Source organism: Oncorhynchus kisutch, linkage group LG11 (genome assembly GCF_002021735.2).
Source record: "Oncorhynchus kisutch isolate 150728-3 linkage group LG11, Okis_V2, whole genome shotgun sequence".
NCBI lineage: Eukaryota > Metazoa > Chordata > Actinopteri > Salmoniformes > Salmonidae > Oncorhynchus > Oncorhynchus kisutch.
In genome coordinates this window covers 4,865,003-4,875,186 of record NC_034184.2, presented here as the reverse complement: position 1 = coordinate 4,875,186, position 10,184 = coordinate 4,865,003, and positions in this window count along the sequence as shown.

The following is a 10,184-nucleotide window of genomic DNA, read 5'->3' as shown; positions in this document are numbered from 1 at the left end:
AAAACAATGTGGCAAATAAATGAACATTACGTGATGAAAACAAGGCGTTATATGTTTGGGGCAATACCAACACAACATCATGGAGTACCACTTCATATTGTCAAGCATGGTGGTGGCTGCATCATGTTATGGGTATGCTTGTCATCGGCAATGACTAGGGACATTTTTAGGATAAAAAGAAACAGAATAGAGCTAAACACAGGCAATATCCTAGAGGAAAACCTGGTTAAGTCTGCTTTCCAACAGACACTAGGAGACAAATTTCCCTTTCAGTAGGACAATAACCTAAAGCAAGGCCAAATATACATTGGAGTTGCTTACTAAGATGGGATTGAATGTTCCTGAGAGACCTAGTTACAGTTTTGACTTAAATCGACTTGAAAATCTATGATAAGACTTGAAAATGGCTGTCTAGCAGTGATCAATAACCAACTTGACAGAGCTTGAAGAACTAAAAAAATAATGTGGAAATATTGTACAATCCAGGTGTGCTTAGAGACGTACCCAGAAAGACTCACAGCTGTAGTTGCTGCCAAAGGTGATTCTAACATGTATTGACTCAGGGGTGTGAATTACTGTATGTAAATGAGATATTTCATGTAATTTTCAATTAATTTGAAACCATTTCTAAAAACATGTTTTTACTGTCATTGTGGGGTACTATATATCATATTAATACATTTTGAATTCAGGCTGTAACACAAAATGTGTAATAAGTCAAGGGGTATGAATACTTTCTGCTAAAACCTATAGAGGTTTAAATACTTACTGCTAGGACCTATAGATATCACTTTTCAAAGGCAGTATATTTAATGACATGAAAAAACACAAACATGGTCATTTTGACATGAATTTGCACTTGGACCATTTCAGTTCTGAAATACAGTCACAGTTTCTTATATTGATGATGTAGTTTTTATCAGTATGTGAAAAACACAAGAGGTTGGTGGCACCTTAATTGGTGCCATGAGGACGGGCTCATGATAATGGCTGTAGTGGAGTCAGTGGAATAGTATCAAACACATGGTTTTCATGTGTTTGATGTCATTCCATTCGCTCCGTTCAGGCCATTATTATGAGCCGTCCTCCAATCAGCAGCCTCCTGTGGTGAAAAACCCAATCACTGTTGGAAGGCTGATCTGCTCTTAAAATTTTGTTTGACCCTTAGATGAACTCCTGTCTCCCATGAGCCCCTGTAGTTTCCTTCATAGCCACTGTAGCAGAATGACCTGTGACCCCTCAGCCCCCAGGATTTGGTAGGGGGTTGTGGATTAAACCCATCACGCTATCATTCCCCAATCGTCCCCCAAAAGGAGAGTACAGTTTGATAGCCTGTCAACCAAAATGACTTCCAGTCCTAGGACTGTTTTAGTCTTGGAGGAGTTCCACTAAGAATGTAGTTGTCCTGTGAGTTTCCCTGACCTTTACTAGGATCTATTCCTAGAGGTCTCCCGAGAGAGGGAGGGTACATAAAACCCATATCTCTACCGCAGACAGACACAGCAGCACTGGCCCTCAGAGCATCACATCAGGTTCTCACATATATGCCTTTCTAACACAATGACTTAAAATCAATACCTCAACTTCTAAATTCTAAATCTTCAATCACTTCCAAAATTCACACATTTTAGAACATCCATTTGAACATCTATTTCAAGCATCACAGCGCTAATTCCAGGAGTGCCCTTACAGACATTTAGGGTATTGGAGAGGGAGAGTCAGAGCTCGAGAGAGAGAGGCAGAGAGTCATTCTTTACGAAACGAGTGGGATAACCACAAAGGCATGGTTTCCATGGTTACCAGCATGCAGTGAGCGGTGAGAAGCCTGTGGGTGTCAATCATGTGAGTTACCTCACAGACAGCGACCATAATGCCCTGCGGTGGGTTAGGGATCAGAACCGGCGCCCACCAGGGAGCGGCATGGAGGCGTCACCATCCATAATCAGCTGTGGCAGACCTCCCTCCCTCAGTCTGATCCCTGTCACTTTCTATGAGTACGGTTACATGTACACAATAATGCTATTATTGCGGATAGTCAGGTTAATATAATAGTTTGATTAAAATGTTGATATGCTTATCAAGAAGAACGATTTCCATAATAATCGTGTTTACATGGACACATCTGAAATCAGCCTACCTGACAGCACTCTGATAAATGCCCAAAATCTCCTTGGTCTTCATTGTGTTTCTTACTTGGTGGTGCCCATTGCTTAGTGGTGTTGCAGGCATTTTAGAACAGTTGTATATATACTGAGATTATGTGAACGATCATGTGACACTTTGCACACAGGTGGACTTTGTTTACTAATTATGTGACTTGGGAAGGTAATTGGTTGCACCAGATCTTATTTAAGTGCTTTAAAGCAAAAGGGGTGAATACATATGCAAACCCCAATTTTCAATTTTTTTATCTTTCAAAAGAATTTGTGTCACCAATGTTGACTATTTTTTGTATGTCCATTACATGAAATCCAAATAAAAATCAATATAAATACAGGTTGTAATGCAACAAAATAGGAAAAACGCCAAGGGGGATGAACACTTTTGCAAGGCACTGTAGATTAAACAGAAGGCCAATATATCCCAATGAGCCCAATTCTGTCATTACTGGGGTGTTTGACAGGTCATTACAAACCTTTCCACGGTCGTAATGTTAATGAGAAAAAACATTGAGTGTGAAAAACCCAGCAGAGTTGCATTTCTTGACACAAACCGGTGCGCCTGGCACCTACCACCATACCCTGTTCAAAGGCACTTACTGTTTGTCTTGCTCTTTCACCCTCTGAATGGCACACTTACACAATCCATGTCTCAATTGTCTCAAGGCTTAACAATCCTTCTTTAACCTGTCTCCTCCTGAGTTTAAATGTATTTGGCTAAGGTTTATGTAAATTTCAGACTTCAACTGTATTTACTTGCTAAATAAATAATAACATAGAACATACACACTTAATACTTGAGAAAAAGGTCCCTAACAGACTGACAACAATACAAGCGTGCTTGTTACACAGAAAATGAAGAGGGGGGGAGAAAAGAGACACCTATCATTGATACATTTTAGAACTAATCATTTACTGTGCACACGAATGGCCTCCAGTTTGGAGTAAGAAATCATGAATCTATTCATGTGGGAGTGTCATTGTTCAGCGTTTATCTCTGTCAGAACCAGCCCTCCATAGGAAGGATGTGGGTTGGCCTTTCAGCGGCACTCTTGTAAGGCTCTGATTGTCTGAAAGGGTGCAGACCCATCTCTTCTACTGTTGTTCACTCTGGGAGATGCTCCTGGGAAGACAGTCAGCCATGTCAAGGGTTCCCATTGGTGATGAGAGTAGTATACTATGGTGATTTGAGAATAGTAGTACAGTAGGATGATTGGAAGAGCATTAAGGTGTTCTCACTTATATTAGCTTTTCTAGATATTTGACTTAAGACAGCTAATAAGCCGTTCCAGTGATTTTCAAGAGGAGAGTTTTCCCCTTTCTCCACCTCGTGTTGATATTCAGAGTTTGGACCACTTTACATGCGCAGCTGCAGCCTGGCAATGTTCTGGTCAAGTCTGGGAGGTGAGTTACTGTTCTTCACCTCGTCTTGAGGTTCAAAATTCCAACCATTTCAAACTTGTAGCTATGCTCCATGCTTTTATGCACTCTGGCCGAAGGGGACGGTTCCGTCAGTCTGACACGCTCTCTGACTTCACTCGGGGCATGGCTACTTACTATGCACAGTTTATAGGAGATAGATTATCTTATACCTTCTAAAATCACATTCATATCTTAACAAAAATACTTGCTTCATTGTTCATATTTCATATACAACATTAAGGATGGAAACTTCATACCTGTAGTGTAAATACTTTTCAAGTTACAGTATTTCCTTCACAACCTTTTCAATGACATCACAAAATAAAAACCAATATGACATTTGTTTTCTATAGAGCATCTCTGACCGTTCCCCATGTTCTTGTTATAATTACTTTTGGTGGGAAAAAGTCTGTTAAGAACATTCCTTGGTGGATTTCTTGATCCCCTCTCCTTTAATTTACGACAGGGTGTGAGCTGTCAACCGGCCCAGTTACCTCCTCCTCCCCTCTTTGTTTGAGAGAGGGCCTGGCTACTGTCATCCACCGCCAAGCTGATCTGACCCATTCTGATTCTCACAGGACAGTCATGACACCTTCCAACAGGACAACAACCCCAAGCACACAGCCAAGGAAACGCAGGAGTGGTTTCAAGACAAGTCTCTGAATGTCCTTGAGTGACCCAGCCAGAGCCTGGACTTGAACCCGATCTAACATCTCTGGAGAGACCTGAAAAAAGCTGTGCAGCTCCCATCCAACCTGACAGAGAAAATAGCTCCCATCCAACCTGACAGAGCTTGAGAGGATCTACATCAAAGAATGGGAGAAACTCCACAATTACAAGCGTGCCAAGCTTGTAGCGTCACACCCAACAAGACACAAGGCTGTAATATCCACCAAAGGTGCTTCAACAAAGCACTGAGTAAAGGCTCTGAATACATATGTAAATGTGATATTTCATTTTTTTTTGTGTTTGTGTGTGTGTGTGTGTGTGTGGGGGGGGGGGGGGGTTACAGAAATATCCCAAAACCTGTTTTTGCTTTGTCATTATAGGGTATTGTGTGTACATTGATGAGGAAAAAAACGATTTAATACATTTTAGAATAAGGCTGTAACGTAACAAAATGTGGAAAAAGTCAAAGGGTGTGATTACTTTCCGAATGCACTATATTTTGAATCAAAATATAAACACAACGTGTAAGGTGTTGGTCCCATGTTTCATGGGCTGAAATGAAAAGATGCCAGAAATGTTCCATACGCACAAAAAAGCGATTGTTTTGAGGGAGCGTGCAATTGGAATGCAGACTGCAGGAATGTCCACCAGAGCTGTTGCACGAGAATTGAATGTTAATTTCTCTACTATAAGCCACCTCCAACATTGTTTCAGATAATTTTGCAGTATGTCCAACCGGCCTCACAACCACAGACCACGTGTAACCACACTAGCCCAGGACCTGCAGATCCGGCACCGGGGGGGGGGGGGGGGGGGGGGTTGTTTTGAGACCAGCCATGTGGACAGCTAATGAAACTGAGGACTTTTTAATGAAATAAAGCCCTTTTGTGGGGAAAAACTCATTTTTATTGGCCTAGCCTGGCTCTCCAGTGGGTGGGCCTGGCATCCAAGTTGGTGGGCCTATGCACTCCCATTCCCACCCATGGCTGCGCCCCTGCCCGGTCAAAGGAAACCCATAGATTAGGGGCTAATTAATTTATTTCAATTGACTTATATGAAGTGTAACTCAGCTAAATCGTTGAAATTGTTGCTTTTATATTTTTGTACAACATAGCATAATGCACCCGCAGATTGTAGCCATCAATGTTCTCTGTAAAATCAATAGCGCAAAATCAGTGTTACTTGTTTAAATAGAGTTACTCAACGGTCCCATCAAACATAGCTAGCTAGGTAGCTACATGATTTTGTTATGAATTGACTTATGCAGGGGGCCATCTGTGTTGCATGCTAGTTTGTCGATACCGGCTAATACCAGTATATATCTAAGTCAGTGCATATGCTCTCATGATAACTGGTCATAATAATGTTTAGGTGCATAACAATGACTGTCATTGAGGAGACTGAAAAGATTTGGCATGGGTTCCCAGATCCTCAAAAAGTTCTACAGCTGCACCATAGAGAACATCCTGACCAGTTGCATCACCACCTGGTATGGCAACTGCTCGGCATCTGACCGTAAGGCGCTACAGAGGGTAGTGCGTACAGCCTAGTACATCACTGGGGCCAAGCTTCCTGACATTCAGGACCTATATATTAGGCGGTGTTAGAGGCCCAAAAAATTGTCAAAGACAACAGTCACCCAAGTCATAGACTGTTCTCTTCTCTACCGCACGGCAAGCGGTACCGGAGCGCCAAGTAAGGGACCAATAGGCTTCCTAACAGCTTCTATCCCCAAGTTGTAAACTGCTGAACAATGAATCCACCCAGACTATTTACAATTAATCCCCCCACCCCTTTGTTTGTACACTGCTGCTACTCGCTGTTTATTATCCATGCATAGTCACTTTACCCCCTGTATATGGCCTCATTATTGTTATGTAATTTTCTTGTATTCTTTTAGATTTTTTTTTCTTTTTTTTTCACTTTATTTAGTAAATATTTCCTTTACTCTATTTCAAGAACTGCATTGTTGGTTAAGGGTTTGTAAGTACGCATTTCACTGTAAGGTCTACACCAGTTGCATTCGGCGCATGTGACAAATAACATTTGATTTGATTAATGACAACATTAGGATGCCAATCCAGAATGGACCAGCTTGCCATCATTACACTACTTGTGTACACTGTACCACGTGCCAGGGGTCAAACGACAACAGGTGAGAACAAGAGAGGTACAGGGGTGTTTGGATTGTTGGCGATTTAGATTAATCCCCAACTTAACCGATCTGTGAAATATTATAACTTTACATCATACATTTGTATATATTATGAAAATTCCTATTTTATATCTTACATTGTATCGATTTATTGTACGCTTACACCCCCCAATGAGTGTTATTCTATTGATCCACCTCTGTTTCGTTACATGAGGACAAGCATAAAGCATTTTTTGTCTAGACATGCAGGTACTGTGTGACCTGTGCTGTACACAGATCATCATAGTGATTGTTAACTCACGCGGCAACTTCATTAATGTAAGAAAATCGCACATTACTGACAGCAATAAATTATTGCTCGCTTTGAATGAGATGTGATGGTGCAATGAGACTTTTCAAACACCAATATAATGGGAAAGCTTTCACATACAGTATGAGCTTATCAACAGTTTGACTGAACAACTGTCGTCACCTGCTGCTGCATTTCCAAGAAAATCCAGTTGGGGATGCTCTTGCCCTATAGAATTGGGTCAGATGAGGCGAGGGAGTAACAAGACTTTTCAACAAATTCCCTGGTTTTCCTGAAATCCCGGTTGGAGAATTCCCGTTATCAGTAGGCACTGATGTAAAAAGTACCCAACTGTCATAGAAAATGACTCAAGTGAAAGTCACCCAGTAAAATACTACTTGAGTTAAAGTCTAAAAGTATTTGGTTTTAAATATACTTTAGTATCAACAGTAAACATAATTGCTAAAACATACTTAAGTAGTAAAATTGCTAAAACATACTTAAGTATCAAAAGTAAAAATATTTTCACATTCCTTATATTAATCAAATCAGGTGGGACAATAAAATATATATATATATAGCCAGGGGATCACTCCAACATCATATACAAACTAAACATTTGTGTTTAGTAAACCTGCTAGATAGGAGGCAGTTGGGTTGGCCAGGGATGTTCACTTGATGTGTGTGAATTGGACCATTTTCCTGTACTGCTAAGCATTCAAAATGTAATGGGTACTTTTTATTGGGAAACTTGAGTAAAAAGTACAATATTTTCTTAAGGTACTGTATATAGTGAAGTAAAAGTCAAAGTTGTCACAAATATGAATCGTAAAGTAAAGTACAAATATCCCCCAAAAAACGACTTAAGTAGTACTTTAAAGTATTTGTACAGTATTTGAACTTTACACCACTGTCAGGAGGGAATAAGCAGGAAATCTGGAAATCTCCAACCAGTGTTACCAACTGACCGTATACAATGACAAGTTGCAATTCCTGAATTACAATTGTGAACAAAAATTATTGTTCCTGATGTAAAAATAGCCAGAAATAATCATATTAATTAAATTAATAAATACTACCAATCTTCTTGTTCAACCCTCACCCTGTTCCGAGGCTATACATTGGAGCCCTAGCAGGTCTTAATCACTAAAGTCAGACTGTCATTACTGATATGATTTACACAATACCCCCTCATTGGTAAATGCTCAACCTGTCAGATGTCTGCCTCAAGCTGCTGTTTGTTTTTAACAAGGCTTGTTTCCTGTGGGACTGTAGGGAGAGGCTGATTGGCTCCTGCTAGGGGTCAAGCTGGGTAAAGTTCACCCAGATGGGGTGTTGGCAGGCGTGGGCCGACACCCAGTGGGTCGCAGCAGAGCGTCAGAGCCGCATAGAGCGTCAGAGCCGGTGGAGGTAGGATGAGGTTGACGTGTGCCATGCCTTCCCCGGCTCACCAGGGTGACATTTGCCCCCGCAGCCACAGCCCCCATCTCCCCACCCCATGCTGTATGGCACGCCACCCCGCGTTGTGTTACCCAACTGACAGGTGACAGTAAACAGGCCCTGCCTGCCAGGCACGTCCAACCCTGCAGGAGCGGTCCTCTCCCTGTCTACTCCGGCCCGTCTAGAGCCGCCCGTCTGCCCACCCAGAGAGGACCAGGGGAGCACGCTTTGGAAAGTCATGGTGGCACAGCTCAACCTGATGGCACAAATGCCAAACAGACAGGGCAGCCTGAGTCACCATGCCTTATCTTGAGAGAGAATAAACCAGAGTCCCACCATGGACAGGTCTAGTAGGAGAGGGAAACGTAACTCTTTTCAATGATGAATGTGTTTCCTAATGGCCCAATGAGTGATGCTGATGCTGCTGCTGCTACTGATGCTGCTGCTACTGATGCTGCTGCTACTGATGCTGCTGCTACTGATGTGGATGCTGCTGCTATTGCTGCTGATACTGGTGCTACTGAGGCTGCTGCTACTGGTGCTGCTGCTGCTATTGGTGCTGATGCTGCTACTGGTGCTGCTACGGCTGCTGATGCTGTTGCTGATGATTCTGCTGTGTGCTACTTGGGGATATGAGCACATTAAAACATTTGAGTTGCTTGTATTTTCCCTCTAGCTACCAGAGCACATATTTCCTCCAGGATACGTGCAGCTCCTATTCTTCAGTTTGTTTATGTATTATAGCGTATTCCCTGTGTATCCCCGATCAGTGCTGGTCTGTGAGATAACAGAGAACAGCCTAAAACACATACCACTGCCTTCCTTGTCTCTCCAAGATCACACCATCTCCCTCTTTCATAATTTAGCCTATGAAAATATTCCTCCTGATCATGCATTAAAGATCACCTGCCAGTTAGAAAGCAGGTTATAACAGCAGATAGAGGGATAGAACCATTTAGAAAGACAGCACCTGAATAGGTGATTGTATTAATGTTAGTTCACCAGTAAGGTGTCAGCTGTGGGACTGTAGTAGCTCTCCAATCCTGTCCTGTAGGACCATGTCTTTATTTACCAATATTTATATTAGCCTGCTTAATAATTGATTGCTGCACCACCAGCCCCCCCTCCTCTTCTCCTGCTTCAGCACGGTGAGTGAACATGTGACAGCTCCGGAGTGATCATGACAGGCAGGCTCCAGTGTCCAAAGGGAACCGGGCCTTTTCTCCGGCCATGTGAGTTAAAAGTAGGACACAGCCAGGGGGGGGAAGAGGGATATCTCAAGGTCACTGAATAATGGAGGAAGGATGAGTTGCGCCACCGAGCAAAGTTCCCTCTCCACTCTCCTCTCTCTCTCTCTCTCTCTCTCTCTCTCTTTTTGCTGAATGAACTGAGATAAGGCCTGTTCTATTTTTCCACAGCATGAACACATTTGTGTAAGTGATCTATAATTCATCACTATTATCCATTACTTACTTACTATTTTCACTTCTTTACTAAAAAACTTGTACCCTCAGTCTTCCTTTCCCTCATCGTCCACTAATTGATAACCTGGGCCAGTCGATTCATATGAACATACGCCTTTCCCTCCTGCCCAGGACTGGAGGTTTTCCCATCTGTGTAGTGCAGCGTGAACTGTGCTAAAACACAGGTAGATAAAGCACTAACCTCTAAGTGACCTAATGTATGTGTTGACAGGCTCTCCTGTCCAGGTGAGGTCCCAGCACTCAGGTTCTGGGTTGGTTAGATCCAGAAAGTTTCAGCGCTCCTGTTTCTGTCTTGTGCCAGCGCCATCCTGCCTGGTAGCAGCAGGTGTCTGAGTGTATCAATCCACCATCACGCCAACCCCTCGAGACCAAACCTTGACACTACTGTACCACATGACTCGATGCCACCCACACCACCGCCACGAGAGGGAGAGAGGGAAGGAAGGAAGACAAGCACAAACAGATATAGAATGAGAGATGTCTCCCTAAGAATTGGTTTCTGTCCATCTGCATCAGGAAGTGTGAATGTGAACAGCAGAAGAACTTCCCCCAGTGTGAATGTGAAG